Source organism: Ornithodoros turicata, chromosome 9, assembly GCF_037126465.1.
Source record: "Ornithodoros turicata isolate Travis chromosome 9, ASM3712646v1, whole genome shotgun sequence".
NCBI lineage: Eukaryota > Metazoa > Arthropoda > Arachnida > Ixodida > Argasidae > Ornithodoros > Ornithodoros turicata.
Window position 1 is genome coordinate 7,899,856 of NC_088209.1, and position 17,247 is coordinate 7,917,102.

General features: G+C 43.2%; 1 long non-coding RNA gene across 1 annotated transcript in view; it reads left to right on the forward strand.

Annotated features, from left to right (window-relative positions):
• The window catches only part of LOC135369263 (uncharacterized), a 33,573-nt gene extending 31,699 nt beyond the window's left edge, over positions 1-1,874 (forward strand). Inside the window, exon 3 of the long non-coding RNA XR_010415034.1 lies at positions 1,663-1,874. This is a non-coding gene — a long non-coding RNA (uncharacterized LOC135369263). The remainder of the gene's footprint in view (positions 1-1,662) is intronic.
• The last annotated feature ends 15,373 nt before the right edge of the window (positions 1,875-17,247 follow it).

A 17,247-nucleotide genomic window follows, 5' to 3' on the forward strand; every position in this document is an offset into this window, starting at 1 on the left:
TCTGGCTACATTGGCGTTTTGGTTTGATGGCAAACAAATGTAACGCCAATGAAGCGCCATCGTTCATTGAGTAACCCCAGAACGTAATTATATGGGCGACATGGCTTCAGACTGCAATAATAATGGTATTGTCATCATTTTCTAACATGATATTCAGTTTTGCATACTTCCGGTTGAGCCAAGATAACACCAATACAGCCAATAAAGCGCCATTTCTTTGCTCTTCATTGGCTTGATTGGGCCTCCTTAGGACCAATGAAACCGTGATAGTGCCAATATTGGACCAATATTGCGTGCTGCCTGGGTTCCTTCTTCATAAGCAGTTTTTTTTTTTCGAACGAGGCTAGTGCATTATCTTTTATAGACGGCTCGTTACTTTTTCTTTGTTACGGCATCTTTTTCACTGCGCTACCGAAGACCCTACACTCTTAGAAACGAACTTCACCACATAGCACGCTCCCAGCCAAGCATAATCCTGAATGATAATGTTCCCGCCCCTGATTTGTTGAAAACGGGAGGCGGAGCCTATTCTGTGCCATGCAGAATGGACAAAATAGGCTAATCATTCGAGATTATGGTTGGCCAGGAGCGTGCTGTACGGTGAAGTTCATTTCGAGGGGTGTAGGGAAGGTGTCCTTTAACGTCTACTGCGATTCCGAAAGGGCAATTCTGTGATGAAAACAGAGAAGTTTTGGACAGGCAGGAGGAACGACGCAAAACGTCGACTAACGCAAATGCAAAATATGTAACATATATGCATTTGCCTAGTCGACATGCATGTCCCATTAGCATCGTTTGTGCGTGTGTGACCTAGCAGAAATTTGCATTAGAAATCAGAAGCATGACATATCCCCTTTTTCTATATAACACCACACGCACAGGGTTTTCGTGCAGACAAAAAAAAAAGTTTTTACGAGTCAGACTTTCATGGTGACGACAGGGTGGCCGAAGCTACCTTTGTGCAGTGGAGCAACCTAGATCGTGATTACCGTGCTAAACGAACGCAATCTTGAAAACAATGTTGTGCATGGCCAGAAAAATACGACTTACTAGCATAGTGCATTCGTTTTTTTCCGGTTACAGCGCTCAGTAACAGTGCTGATACGCTCACGTGAGCTAGGTAGGAAGAACATGTTTTGCGAGCCGAAGTCGAAGGAGATTTCTGCATCGTGGCAAAATTTAAGCTACATCATTTGTATGCATATGGATAAAAAGGGCCGCGGGTCTGGCTGTCCATCGCCAATGACACACATGCATTTCCCGTTTGTTATCCTCCTAGAGCGAGTCGATAAATTGCAATACGGTTCTAAATCATCTTCGACAGGTACATACTCGTATGTAATGGCATTGCAACAAAAATACTAAAAAGGGGATAATTCTACTCATACCCTTATTTGCGTATGGGGATTCAACTAATAACGTTTATATCATACTGTGGTGCTCCACACTTTCGTTACATTTCCAACAAGACTGCTTCGTTCAGCGATTTTAAGAGAAGTCGCGCGAGTCCAAGCAAAGCACATTTTCCAAACGTTCCGTGTACACAAAAGTGAATATTTCGCAGAGTGACTTGAAAAGCCCTCGGATTGCAAATATGTATTATGCTTTCGGTAAGAAAGGGAACGATGAAGTTGCTTACTATTTCTATTTTCTTTTCGGCAGAGATACATGTTTTACGACGAAACGTCCCAGGACTGCGCCACCTGCTGCGATTGCGATTTGTGCAGTTGTGATTGTTGCACCTGTGATTGCTGGTGGAAGATGGGGACGTTGGGTCTGCGCGACGCACTCCGCTCTTAGTCCCCAATAGACAATTTTTCACTAGCGCCACGTCTTTAGGAATGTAGTCGTGGAAGTTCAAGTAAAAGGAAGTATATGTACGACATGCATCAGGTGTTGTTATTTTCTGCTTTTTTAACCGTCACTATTAACGCCTTTTTTTAGCTTAGAGCTCTTCATGGCATCGATATGCAATTTGGCATATTACAGATGACCGTCTCAATTACATGTCCCAGTGTCCCAATTACTTGTCTCAATTACAGATATCGTTCACCAGGCACTGCTGTGCATGCCACGGCGTCACATGTATCTAGTGTGGTTTAACTATACATAACAGCATGCAGATATACAGCTCATGAACATCCTTATTCACTGGACATACAACACCTGAAACATGGAGCAGTCGGAGGGCTGTTGTGAACGTTCCGCTGGGAATTTCACACACACACGTGTAGTTACTATAGACTCGTACCTGTGCATTATATGAAGAATCTATATAAGCAAGTAAAGCCAACGAATCTATAGACAGCATTGGAAGTCCAACTTACGAGAACAAACCTCCGGTGTCAACCGACAGGTCCAGACAGCTTTTCATAGAGACATTCACGTAGTTCTTGCACTTCACTTGCATGCAGACAAACAATGACAGTCGACTCGCGTTAATATGACACTCGTTTGTATGACATCCTCACTTTTTTGGAGGCACGGTTTGCTCCCACACTTTCAGAGAAAAGGGTGGAGCAGTTATAGCTTTCAGGCAGGCGGTTATATTTGTCGCATATGTCGTGCCTAAACGGTTGCAAAGTTATACCTCCTACCTCACTCTCTCCCACGAATGATAGGGTTACAAATTCTGATTCGGTGAGCGAGGGGGCGTACGCCATTTGCAGCGATTTGGATATAAGATAATTGCTTTTACCACCCTATTATACCCTTTATCAGACGCTATGTTGACCTAGGTGGTAACTATAGAAGTTACCACCTTTTCGCACCCTTTTTTCTGAGAGTGCAACGGAGGTCTTCTGTAAAGGCCCCTCGTTATTATGACAACTCGGTAATCCGACTGTCACCAACCTTCCGGAGACGAACTGTGGAGAACAGGTGTATTATTCTCTCGTTATTGTGACCGTCCACCACTGACTGAGTCATCCGAATGAGCCAAACGTTAATGGTCCCCGGAAAACGCACGCGCGGTGAATGCCGAAGTCACGACCCAAGTTCTGAGGTGACTCACTGCTACGCTAATTGCAATTGAAATACTATGCCTGCAATATCTACGCCTTCAACAAACTAGACAGAGCCAAACACACTTCTTTTATGAGGGGATTACGTGGATCATCATTCATCTTGCTCGTGAATATGACAATTCGTTCTATGACCAAAATCTGCGGGAAAGGCTTTGGTCCTATTATCGGGGGTGGACTGTACTACTTTGCGAGTGAAGCGAATTTCTCATTCCGGGCTTAGGGGTGCGTGTCAGAGCTCTGGTTCTTTTTTTTTTTTTTTTTTTGGGCGGCGGCGGCGGCGTTGGGCTATTTTATGGCCGGCGTCGGCGTTAGTCGGCGTCATTGGCAGCGGCAGCGTTCGGGGCTGATCGGCGGCGTGCTCACTAGTGCCGAGTTTTGGAATTAATATATGTATTTTTGTTAATAAACGAAATATCCATGTGGCTCACGATGGTGTCGGTGTCGGTTTCAGTTTCTTTCGTGTTTATATGCGCTAGACTATACTCGATAACTGCTGCTTAGAGAGAAGCGAGGTCGTACCTGTCCCTAATCCATGCCAACGTAATGGACCTCGATGAAATCTTCGCTTGTCGCCGATCATTGTTTGCTACGCGAAGAAAAGGTGAATGCCACACGCCCTCAACCAACATTCGACCACTCGATCCTGCATTCTTCGCACGTTACCTGCATTATCACGATAATTGAAGAATCAATAAGGGCTTCACCGGCTTATCTACTCTACTAATGTTCATTTCTCTTCTTCACGCCTTCCTCACGTAAAGACCAACGACAGGGGAAACACAAGCAATCAATGTCGATTGCACTCTTAAAAATGAACTTCACCGCATAGCACGCTCCTAGCCAACATAATTTCGAATTCTCTGCCCTGATTTGTTGCCCTGCCGTGCTATGTGGTGAAGTTCATTTCTAAGAGTGTGCTTTGACAAGAATGGCGCCCATATTTCTGACATACTTAACGTTTGGGAGGTTCGTAAATTCAGCGCGAATATTGTGGAGACTGCATGATCCGGCACCTTTGAACAACCTTTGCTCCGGCTACCGAAATTACGTCTTTCCAATGCAAGTGCGACAATTGGTTGTAGCTGATGAACACGTCGAAACAAAACGATAAAAGGCCATATACAGTGTGATTTAATAATCGTGTAAAAAAATTGAAGAGACGCATCGGAGAAATATGGGATCAACAACATCCCTCTACATATAGGGGACTTCGCCACGTATAATTCGTTTAAATCCATTGGAACGATGCCTATCTACACTACAAAAACAGAACTTCACCGCATAGGACACTGTACACCAACCGTTGCCACGATTGGTAGGGTTATCGCTTGTGATCCGAAGAGAGAGGGGCGTACGCCCCTTTTGTGGCAATTTGGATATATGAAAATTGCTACAAAAGGGCGGACGCCCTCTCCACCTGTCTTCCAATCACAAGAGATAACCCTGTGTCCTGGCAAGAGATAACCTGGCATGTCTAGTTGTAAGGCATTTAGGTGAGTTTAAACAAACCAATTTAAAAACGGACGCCGGCTACGGCCGGTGACAACACGATCCTGATTGGCCGACTCTTAATTGTACTTAATACGACCGAGATGGTCGTATACGCCCTTTCTACGTCAATGCTCCTCATATCAGACGCCACAACTGTATCAATCGGCATATAGTAGCCGGCGCAAACCACGTTTCCTGCGAAACCGGATATAATTTTGGCAGCATTCCGGAAGCGGTACAGAAGGGCATGTAGCACACTCTTAAAAATGAACTTCACCGCATAGCACGCTCCTAGCCAACCATCATCTCGAATGATATCGTTATCTGCCCTGATTTGTTGAGAACAAGGGGCGTACGCCTTTTTTGTGACACTTGTGCTGTTCATAATTGTCACAAAAAAAGGCGTACGCCTCCCGTTTTCAGCAAATCGGAGCAGATAACGATATCATTCGAGATGATGGTTGGCCAGGAGCGTGCTATGCGGTGAAGTTCATTTTTAACAGTGCAGTTGGACACCGACCCAACACCACCTATAGATAAAGAAAGCCGGCGCGTTGCCTCCTCTCCCTCCTTCGCTGCGTGGACATATACCGTGTATTCACACGAGCGACATGCCCACGGAATATTCTAGTGGAAGAAAAAACGAAAACACTGCTCACATAGACCAAGTTCCGACCCGTGTTATGTCGAGCATTCACACGGTGCGGAATATCGGGAGTGGCGAACTGCGCATTTAGCAGACGACGCTTAGCAGACGACACCGCCTGCATGTTTTCCTGTCGTCTGCTACGGAATATCTTGTGGCTGTGGCGCAGGATATTCCCCACCGTTAGCGGTGTATATTAAGACACGAAGTTTGAGCGCTCACGATCACGTGACAACAGAAAGATATACCGCTTTTCGCATCTTCCGCTTCTGGGGGAATGTCGCTCGTGTGAATACACGGATATAATCAGAATTCGTCCGCTACTGCGACTCACCGTTCCCCGCGAATTCAAGAACTCGCACATTATTTCAGCTCACCTGGAACCTGCGGACCTAAAGATTTGAACAAAAAGTATAAGACGCTTTCCAGAAAACCACTTTTGAGAAAGATTAAGACCGTTTTGAGCTTCATTCCCAAGTTTTTCTCATTTAGTACGCGGGGACGTTCAACCACAACTCGAAGACAGCGGTGGTTCTTCTCCATGGCCACGACTGCAGAAAGCACGTTGGTGATTGGCTACGGCCGTTGAAAACACGATCCTGATTGGCCGACTCTTAATTGTTACGTCAAGCCGACGAGAGCGCAGGTGGTGTTGACCGCCCTAAATCAGAACCGCGAGACATATTAAACATAACACGGTTCGCTATATTATTGAACTGTTTTTTTTTATTCTTGTACGAGACAGCACCGTCCATTGTAACTTTTTCTCACTTACTCTCACATTTTTTGTTCTTGTACGAGGCAGCATGTTCATTGTAACTTTTTCACACTTACTCTCACAATTTTTATTCTTGTACGAGACAGCACGTTCATTGTAACTTTTTCATACTTACTCTCACACTTTTTTATTCTTGTACGAGACAGCACGTCCATTGTAACTTTTTCACGCTTACTCTCACACTTCTTTTATTCTTGTATGGGATAGCACGTCCATTGTAACTTTTTCACACTTACTCTCACAATTTTTATTCTTGTACGAGACAGCACGTTCATTGTAACTTTTTCATACTTACTCTCACACTTTTTTATTCTTGTACGAGACAGCACGTCCATTGTAACTTTTTCACGCTTACTCTCACACTTCTTTTATTCTTGTATGGGATAGCACGTCCATTGTAACTTTTTCACACTTACTCTCACAATTTTTATTCTTGTACGAGACAGCACGTTCATTGTAACTTTTTCATACTTACTCTCACACTTTTTTATTCTTGTACGAGACAGCACGTCCATTGTAACTTTTTCACGCTTACTCTCACACTTCTTTTATTCTTGTATGGGATAGCACGTCCATTGTAACTTTTTCACACTTACTCTCACAATTTTTATTCTTGTACGAGACAGCACGTTCATTGTAACTTTTTCATACTTACTCTCACACTTTTTTATTCTTGTACGAGACAGCACGTCCATTGTAACTTTTTCACGCTTACTCTCACACTTCTTTTATTCTTGTATGGGATAGCACGTCCATTGTAACTTTTTCACACTTACTCTCACAATTTTTATTCTTGTACGAGACAGCACGTTCATTGTAACTTTTTCATACTTACTCTCACACTTTTTTATTCTTGTACGAGACAGCACGTCCATTGTAACTTTTTCACGCTTACTCTCACACTTCTTTTATTCTTGTATGGGATAGCACGTCCATTGTAACTTTTTCACACTTACTCTCACAATTTTTATTCTTGTACGAGACAGCACGTTCATTGTAACTTTTTCACGCTTACTCTCACACTTCTTTTATTCTTGTATGGGATAGCACGTCCATTGTAACTTTTTCACACTTACTCTCACAATTTTTATTCTTGTACGAGGCAGCATGTTCATTGTAACTTTTTCACGCTTACTCTCACACTTCTTTTATTCTTGTATGGGATAGCACGTCCATTGTAACTTTTTCTCACTTACTCTCACATTTTTTGTTCTTGTACGAGGCAGCATGTTCATTGTAACTTTTTCACACTTACTCTCACAATTTTTATTCTTGTACGAGACAGCACGTTCATTGTAACTTTTTCATACTTACTCTCACACTTTTTTATTCTTGTACGAGACAGCACGTCCATTGTAACTTTTTCACGCTTACTCTCACACTTCTTTTATTCTTGTATGGGATAGCACGTCCATTGTAACTTTTTCACACTTACTCTCACAATTTTTATTCTTGTACGAGACAGCACGTTCATTGTAACTTTTTCATACTTACTCTCACACTTTTTTATTCTTGTACGAGACAGCACGTCCATTGTAACTTTTTCACGCTTACTCTCACACTTCTTTTATTCTTGTATGGGATAGCACGTCCATTGTAACTTTTTCACACTTACTCTCACAATTTTTATTCTTGTACGAGACAGCACGTTCATTGTAACTTTTTCATACTTACTCTCACACTTTTTTATTCTTGTACGAGACAGCACGTCCATTGTAACTTTTTCACGCTTACTCTCACACTTCTTTTATTCTTGTATGGGATAGCACGTCCATTGTAACTTTTTCACACTTACTCTCACAATTTTTATTCTTGTACGAGACAGCACGTTCATTGTAACTTTTTCACGCTTACTCTCACACTTCTTTTATTCTTGTATGGGATAGCACGTCCATTGTAACTTTTTCACACTTACTCTCACAATTTTTATTCTTGTACGAGGCAGCATGTTCATTGTAACTTTTTCACGCTTACTCTCACACTTCTTTTATTCTTGTATGGGATAGCACGTCCATTGTAACTTTTTCTCACTTACTCTCACATTTTTTGTTCTTGTACGAGGCAGCATGTTCATTGTAACTTTTTCACACTTACTCTCACAATTTTTATTCTTGTACGAGACAGCACGTTCATTGTAACTTTTTCATACTTACTCTCACACTTTTTTATTCTTGTACGAGACAGCACGTCCATTGTAACTTTTTCACGCTTACTCTCACACTTCTTTTATTCTTGTATGGGATAGCACGTCCATTGTAACTTTTTCACACTTACTCTCACAATTTTTATTCTTGTACGAGACAGCACGTTCATTGTAACTTTTTCACGCTTACTCTCACACTTCTTTTATTCTTGTATGGGATAGCACGTCCATTGTAACTTTTTCACACTTACTCTCACAATTTTTATTCTTGTACGAGACAGCACGTTCATTGTAACTTTTTCATACTTACTCTCACACTTTTTTATTCTTGTACGAGACAGCACGTCCATTGTAACTTTTTCACGCTTACTCTCACACTTCTTTTATTCTTGTATGGGATAGCACGTCCATTGTAACTTTTTCACACTTACTCTCACATTTTTTATTCTTGTACGAGGCAGCATGTTCATTGTAACTTTTTCACACTTACTCTCACAATTTTTATTCTTGTACGAGACAGCACGTTCATTGTAACTTTTTCATACTTACTCTCACACTTTTTTATTCTTGTACGAGACAGCACGTCCATTGTAACTTTTTCACACTTACTCTCACAATTTTTATTCTTGTACGAGACAGCACGTTCATTGTAACTTTTTCATACTTACTCTCACACTTTTTTATTCTTGTACGAGACAGCACGTCCATTGTAACTTTTTCTCACTTCCTCTCACATTTTTTATTCTTGTACGAGGCAGCATGTTCATTGTAACTTTTTCACACTTACTCTCACAATTTTTATTCTTGTACGAGACAGCACGTTCATTGTAACTTTTTCATACTTACTCTCACACTTTTTTATTCTTGTACGAGACAGCACGTCCATTGTAACTTTTTCACGCTTACTCTCACACTTCTTTTATTCTTGTATGGGATAGCACGTCCATTGTAACTTTTTCACACTTACTCTGACACTTTTTTGTTCTTGTACGATACAGCACGTCCATTGTAACTGTTTCACACTAAGTGTAACACTGTCAAACTGCAGTACTTTTTCCCCGTGGAGACATCCTTCCTGGCCAGCGCACCTGAGTGAAGGCTTGCCGCCCTATTTCTCGGCCGCGTTTTCGGAGTTTACGAAATTCCACGGAATCATGTGTTTGTAAGACGAGATATGCTCAATCTTCAATGGCAGAAGTAAATTCGCAACAAAACGGTGCGGACATAAAACCAGTCAGCATGAGAGTTCAAGGGCCTCTCAATTCCCGAACAAGGACATACTGATTTCCAAATAATAGATTTCGCAAATTTTCAAGCACTCAAACGAGGTCGTACAGCAAGTATGCTTTCAGCGTCCCTTTTAGCACGTTGAAGTACAGTTGCCTTTGTGAGGCCGCGGCTAGTGCCCGGGCATGCACTGCGGTGTCTGCTCATCAGGAAGGTGGCGACACGCGACGGGAGTGGCACAAACCTGCCAGTGTTGTAGCTACCCTCAAGCGGGTGCCTTTTGCGAACTGCCGTCTTACCCTGGTTGTACATCATAGAAAACGTCATTTTGAGGTCATGTGACTTTGTTTACATGTCGTTTTGCCGCTCACCAACATATCTCCGTCATCCGCAACATTCCCTGCTGGAAACGGCCTCATACAAAATCCTGTGAAAATCTCATTGAACCTATTGGATATCATGTGCACAAATCTGTTTCAGTGATTGCGAAGATTCTCCTCCTCAATAGATGATTTGGGACAAATATTACATTGAAAATGGTGCAATATTCGATGAGTCTTACTGAGAAATCACGGTACGTGTTAATGAGATGCAATGAGAAATTACGGTAAGCGTTCATGAGATATAATGAGAAATCACAGAAAGTGTAAATGAGATGTAATGAGAGGTGGTGGCTTCAAACCCATTGAATGACCCCGTCTTGTCTCACTGACCCAATGAGCCCCAGCAGTATATTTCTCATTGGAATGGTTCCCCATTTCGATTCGCCAGCAGTTTTTGTGGCACAGTCACATTAGATGTGTAGAGCTTTCCAGTGAGTGTAAATAGATACCCGTAAAAACAAATTAGACTCAATGCAACTTGGATGATTTACTGGATCAATACACTATATGCTGTATCCTATCACAGCACATATATTCCAGCTTGGGTGTAATATTCTCAGTTGCACTGGGCGTTCACAGATGTGCAATGTTTGGCTAGTAACACTGTCGTGCGTCAGATAGTGAGAAATAGAACATCTAAAAGATGTAATTAACATGTAGCTGTAGCTGAAGGCGAAACCTCCTTCACTCCTGCTCCTTTTCCGGGGAGCACCTCATGAAGCGCACCAATGCAGTGTAAACCAACACTAGAGAAGAGGTTGCCAGAAGTCACTGTACAGAAGTATGAGGCAAACAAATTTGAAGGTATCTTGGATGGAGCAAAGTATGAACCTTTATCCCCACCCGGTCAGGTCTCGTCATCAATTGACAACGTCTCTTATGCATTTAACACCGATGGAGCACACGTATTTAAATCGGCAAAAATCAGCTTGGCCAATTCACGTGATGATAAATGAGCTGCCGCAAGCCCTGAGGCCGAAGCGCATGCTTTCAACTGTAGTTAAGAAAAGGCGGATATGAACACCTTCCCCAGACTCTGTAGACGATGCAAATGATATTTTCAGTGGCGTGACATGGAAGCCATGAAAGTCCTGGAAGTCAGGAAGCATTGTAAAAAAGCATTAAAAGCATTGCAAAAAAAAGCAAGGGAGTTGTGTCAGGGCAGGAGCCGCAAGCGAAAGCGAAAAGCAGATTTATTGGACTATGCTGCTGTGTCGACCCCGTATGTCTGCCCCCCCCCCCCCATGCAAAACATTGTCGGGTTTCAAGGCACTGCAAATGTAGGTGGTGCTACGTACCATGAAGGAAAGTAGTATGCCTCAGCCATGGATCCTCTAACATGGATCAGCCACTAACACCCCAAGAGAATCGACTGATGAAGCAGCAGTGAGAGAGATGCTGCAGTCGTTAAAGGACAAGATCTAATCTAAAGGGCCAGCTGCACTAATAAACATGCCACAATTCGAAATTATGCCTGGATTTGTTCCTGGTTACATGCACGCGGTGTTCTTGGGCGTTGTACGGACTGTTACAGGTACGTGGCTGTCTGAAATCAAAGAAGCATTATGCAGGGTGTTTATTTTTATTCGTCACATAAACTTGATTAAAAAACTAGTAGAGCAAAATAGATGCCGTTTTTGCAGTTGAGTAATAAGGACAGGTAAAAATATCCTCTGCAAGACAGTACGTAACTACATGACCACTGATTACCCAATATTGATTACTTAACTTATGGGATTTCGTATAAAAGCGAGAAAACAGAAAGGAATACATTCCTCGTTGATAGACATTCCATGTAAAAGCGCACCTCTCTTGAAATGTTCATCGCTGAATTTCGCTATGCAAATGAGCCGAAACAAGAAATACGCAGTTTGCAAACGCAGAAATGATGCGACCTTCGCTTTATCCGGGTCGAAGAGCGTTCTATCTGGTCAATAGATTAGCCCCTATACACCAATCACCTTCATCGCTCCAAAGCACGTGGCCCTCTCACGTGGGTTGCATGTCGCTCTTTCTACGCCAGAAAAGTGCTTAGGTCATGTTTCGGTTCATTTGCATAGCGAGATTCAGGGATGGATATTTCAACGCAAGTGCGCGTTTATGTGATTTTTTTTTCTACGTGAAATTGCTTTCGACGACGAATACATCCCGTTCTGTGCGCGAAGTCCCCTAATTTTCTTTGAGCGACTGTTCGCCTGCCCGTATAATTGCACTGGAAAGACGGCGCCTATTGTGCTGTACTAGTTTTTGATAGCGATTCTGTAGCGAATAAAAACAAACTCCCTGTATGGGTAGAAATCCAGCGAACCGGTAGAGATATAGGAAGGGAGTTGCCTCAGGACAGAAGTCGCCGATATTTCGAACTGTTCGAAATATCGGCGGCTTCTGTCCTGAGGCAACTCCCTTCCTAAAACTCCCTGTATGTTTGCAAACAAACAAAAATCATCACTTGGAGAAGAATAGTGACTCCATTGAGCTCTTTATTGAAACGACCAAGGGACTCCAATGAATATCGCTTTTGGAAGGCCTCAGAATGGAAAGGGTCGTTACTTTTCCAAGTTTAACCATGTATATAGGGTATCCCTACTGAAAACTTACGTCAGATCGCGTTGAAGCAACTGGTTCAAGATAAACTGTTGCACGAGGAAGCAGGAAAGGCTGAAATATGCTAGAAAATTATCAAGTGACAATGAGCAATACATTGGAAGATTTATTGTACGAATGTGAGACAGTTTGGCTGCAAATGAGGACACTGTCTATGCAAACTCGTTTAACAGAAAAGAATGAAGGTGCATGAAGAAGGAAGCTAAAACAGTAAAAACACCTATTTGCTTCATTGATTTGTCATCCAAGTGCGGAAAGTTGTTCCACACTAACAGGTATGACAACGGATACACTACAAATATCCAGCGTACATGCATCAGCAGTGACAACACTGTAAGGAGATAATGTGTCACACAATTTGAGACAGGCAAAGTCTGCTGCATGCATAGGCGACATCACGAACGTCACTTATTAGTAGGACTTTCTCATTTATTTGTCCGACAAAGTAAGTCTGTCCAGTCCGAGCGGGATGATGGCACATCATGAAGGCAGTACAGACAACAATGGATAAATATCGGGTCACTAGCATACACCTCATGGCTCGCGTTTAGGACTTGAGGATCAAACGTCCAAAACATGGCGCTTCCCTTTGTCGTAACAGAGCTCGTGCACGGGATCAGGAACAAAATGAATGACGGAGCACCTCACTACACAAATGCAAGGACGTTCACATTTTTATACTGTCGGAGGAGTTGAAGGGCAGGAACAACCATCTAATTTACCAGACTGCGTCTTATATCCTACACGCCAAGGGACTGTGGAGTGTTGCCCGACACCGTGGCTGCGTCGAACTGCCCACGCTCCCTCTCATACCCATTCCACTCACCGCGCCCTGCGGACAGACAAGCCACACCGCGTAGCGAGGACTTTCTTGCGAGGACTTTCAGGTCAATACAAGGGTCGTTCAAGGTTGACCAATACTTTTATTTTTGATAATGGAAGATTCGAAAAACACCTATGTACGTCTGTTTTTCAAAGTATTCGCAGCGCGCATCTATACAGGGTGTCCCAGAAAACGTGTCATTGGATTATAATAAAAACACTACACCACCTAGGGTCATGCGGTCAAGGGCGTTTGTTCTTACTGGGTTTTTGCCACCTCCTCATGTGAATGTCGTGTAACGTAAGTTTAATTATGTAAATTTTTGCGAGCTTAAGTCAGAAATTTGCCCAGTAATGGTCACTTTTTTACCCCACCAATGTGAAGAGCGTGTCTAATTTAGTCAAATTAATGATAATTGACAGGGATATTCATGAGCTATCCCATCGGAAAAAATCGCCGAACATCATGCTCTACGGAGGTCGCACAGAATAGCGCACGATGAATTTTTCAGCGCAATCTTTGTCAGTCCGACGAAAGGAGGTTGGAAACCTAGCCCTCCCCGACATTGCAGAAAGAGAGAAAACAGGTACGGCTTATCACGTTCGACTTTCGCTAGGATAATGCTTTCCCTCTCCCAATTTTAGGAACAGTTACTTTTTCTACTATCACTCTGTGGGTTGGCTTCGGAACCTCCTTTTGTCGCACTGCGAGCGATTGCGCTCAGAAAGACATCGCGCGTTATGGTCTGGTGCTCCGAAAAGCATGATATTCGGCTATTTCTTCCGATGGGATAGCTCGTGAATATCACTGTGAATTATCATGGATTTGAGTGAATTCGGCACGCTCTCATATTGGTGGGGTAAAAAAATGACCCTTACTTGGCAAATTTCCGAGTTCAGTTCGCAAATATTTACATAATTAAACTTGGAGTACATGACAAAAACCTAATAAGAACAAATGCTGTCGACCGCATGATTCTAGGTGGCGTAGTTTTTTTTATTATAATTCAATGACACGTTTTCTGGGACACCCTGTATAGATACCCAGCCATCGCTGTGGCAACCCTTTAATGCATTTGGCGTAGAAGTGGGCTGCTGTCGTAAGCACAGCAGGACATCTTTCTGGAGGGCTTCATCTGTGTGCAACGTCTTTTGGACGTCTGGAACGAGCCCCACACATCCCTTTTTTTTTTAGTGTTCGTCGACGAAGAAAATGAGCTCCTGCGAAGCAACGATGAGCGCGGGTCACCTATAGAGGACGCGCTAGGCCTCTGTTCCGCGCACCTTTAAAAAACTCATCCGCTCGCGAAAAGAGCGCATAGCAGAACGAGAGGATGTCTAGGCGAAACATGTTACGTAACATGGAGTGTCTTCTCATTGTTTTGTTATTAAATCGTCGCTAGTCAGCGCCGTGCCCTATATGCTGCTCTCTTGTTCAACTTTTTTTTTTCTCTCGCCGTATTCCCAAGGATGTAACATGGTCCATCGGCACGTGACTCGTAACGTACAGCGGCACAGCGGCGCGAGCTGAGAAGAAGAAAAAGAAGGAAAAAAAGGCACGTGGCCTTTTCCACGCCAAGTGAGGATCGTGTCGCCCGTCCACGGCAGGGAAGGGTAACGGTAACGGAAACGGTATATTACCGAAATTCGAGATAGTAACGATAACGGAAACGGAAACGCATACCACTGTCCTCCATTACCGGAAACAGAAACGGAAACGAAAATTATCGCCCGGTATTGAACTCGGGTAATAGCTATTCCTGTTGTGCGATGACATTTAACCGACATTTCATTTTATTTTTGCATTTTAATGTCACCGGCTGTGCTGTCTGAGGTTTTCTCTGGCTTTTCCGAAGACTTTCCAGACGAATGTCGGCGCAGTTCCCCCTGAAGTCGGCAAAGGACGCATACTAACCCCCCTGTCCCCCACTCCTTCCTGCTGTCCTCTCTCCATCTATCCACGTCTTACGCCGCTCATAGCCACAGTTGCTTCGCGGCGCTAACACGGAATTTTAAAAAAAAATTGATGACTCCATTCCCTGTAAAGCTCTAAATACTACACGTGAGTATGAAAACAAAGCGCAATATTGAATCTCGAGGGCGCTCACCTCGTCCCAGTCCTCATGACCCCATGACATCAACACCTGACTATACTGAACCATAGCACGAGGATGACAGCCTACATTTTTAGATAGTAATTCTTTACTTTTTTCCTTTCACCGTGGCTATGACAGTATTATTTACTACTCAGGGCGTCCGCTTATGAATGCAGCATTGGAGAAAGGTTACGCCCATCTTGAGTTGCTGGACTCAGAGTGACTGAAGACATGTTCCTACATTTAAAAAAAAAATCTTACAGGATGTGCGCATCCGAACGACGTAAAATTACTTGTGCAGTGTGTACGTGTGACACTAAAGCGGCACTTGAGCAAAACAGGGTGCTGAGAGAGCCGAACGGGATGTCCTCCAACAGCTCTGTGACAGCCGTTCGATTACCGGAAACAGTAGCGGACACAAAATTGAAAGGCTGGTATCAGAGACCTATAACGGAACCGAAAAGACAGGAGTAACGAAAATACATCCGTTACCCTTTCCTGCTCCGCGCTTGGTTTCTCATACTGTTGTTGTAAATTTGATTGCGTAGCTATAATACACCGCAGAGCGAAAATATTTTGCATGGTGAGATGAGGTGGGGTTTAGAGCCATGTTCAGTGTCACCTCATTGCTGGTTTAAGGGTTCAGATAAATGACAATCGCTTGAGGCTAAATCTGGGCTATAAGGTGAATGGGACAAAACCTCCCGGAACCTTTTATTAGCCTGGGGTAGTATTAACCCTTAGAAAAATGGTTTTAGAGTTTCTGATGAGCCTGTGGTGAGTTCTTAATGAATCATCACAAATAAAACAGAATTGCAAAGTCTAATGTATTTTGCATCACATTATCATCAACAACCTTACACAATTTTTACATTAAAGGAACCGAAAAGTGAATATAAACCTATCGAAACTTTATGTTCAGCGAAAAGCTTGAACCTTCAAAAGTTCAAATATCAAAGAATTCCGCTGAAATCGCTGTAGTTTTTCTGTAATCAAATTTTCCATAATTGCATGTCCAGGGACCTAGTAGGAAACCGGGCAGTCTGTCAACAATTGCATGACCCCGCGCCATCTGTCGAGGACGCATGTAATACGCGTACTTTCGGGCGCTAATCCGGGGAAAACGAAAATGGCAGTGGGCATTTGTGACCAATTTCTACGTCGAGAATGTCGAGCCTCTCGAACATATATGGGTGCGTTGTAATTCCGCATTCGAGAACTGTCGCTCACACAGAACTGTGGTTCGTGCGTTAGCGTGCTGGAAAGTGTGTTCGCAGCAGCAGAAGATTCCTCATCCAGAGATTAATCGAAGTCACATTTGTCCTCAGCAGTAGCTCATCGTGCGGTGAACATGGACTGCTTTGTGAAATTTCCTTGTATCAGGGAGAAGCACTTGTGTAAGCCGCAACAAGCGTTGTTTTTTCGTCGTGCAGGTGTTCATGTGTGAAATGCAAACCGACGGATGCTGCGGATGGATACTACGGTTTTTGCTGCCAAGAGGTAGAGAATGCGTGTGAAAAGCAGACAGACAATTGCATCAGAACTAACGAATATTTCGGAATGCTGTGCCTCGACACTGAAGTACTGCAAGTGTCTTTTACATACATCCGAGAAACCGAAGAGCATGGCAACATACACGGCAGCGCCGTGTGGTCCTTACGCGCTACTTGAACGGCAAACTGGACGGAAAACCCTTATTTCTGCAGGAAATTCCGTTGTACCACCTGCCGGCCATTCACAAGATGGATATGGGGTGCTCCGAGAAAATACAATAGAAAGTACTCCACTGGATCTCGATCTGCGTCATGCATGCTATTAGGGATGCTTTCCCATCAGTGCGCTGACTTGTAGAAATGTTGATGTCAGCATATTTTCATTTCTTGTTTGCTGCAAGTTTTCCTCATTGCTTTTTCTTTGTTGCCACAGCATATTATAATTACTAGTTTGTTCCTGGAGGGTTAAGTAACCTGTGGGCATAGATGTATTTGTAGGTTGTACTCATGTCTCAATTGTATATGTGAGGAGTAAGTA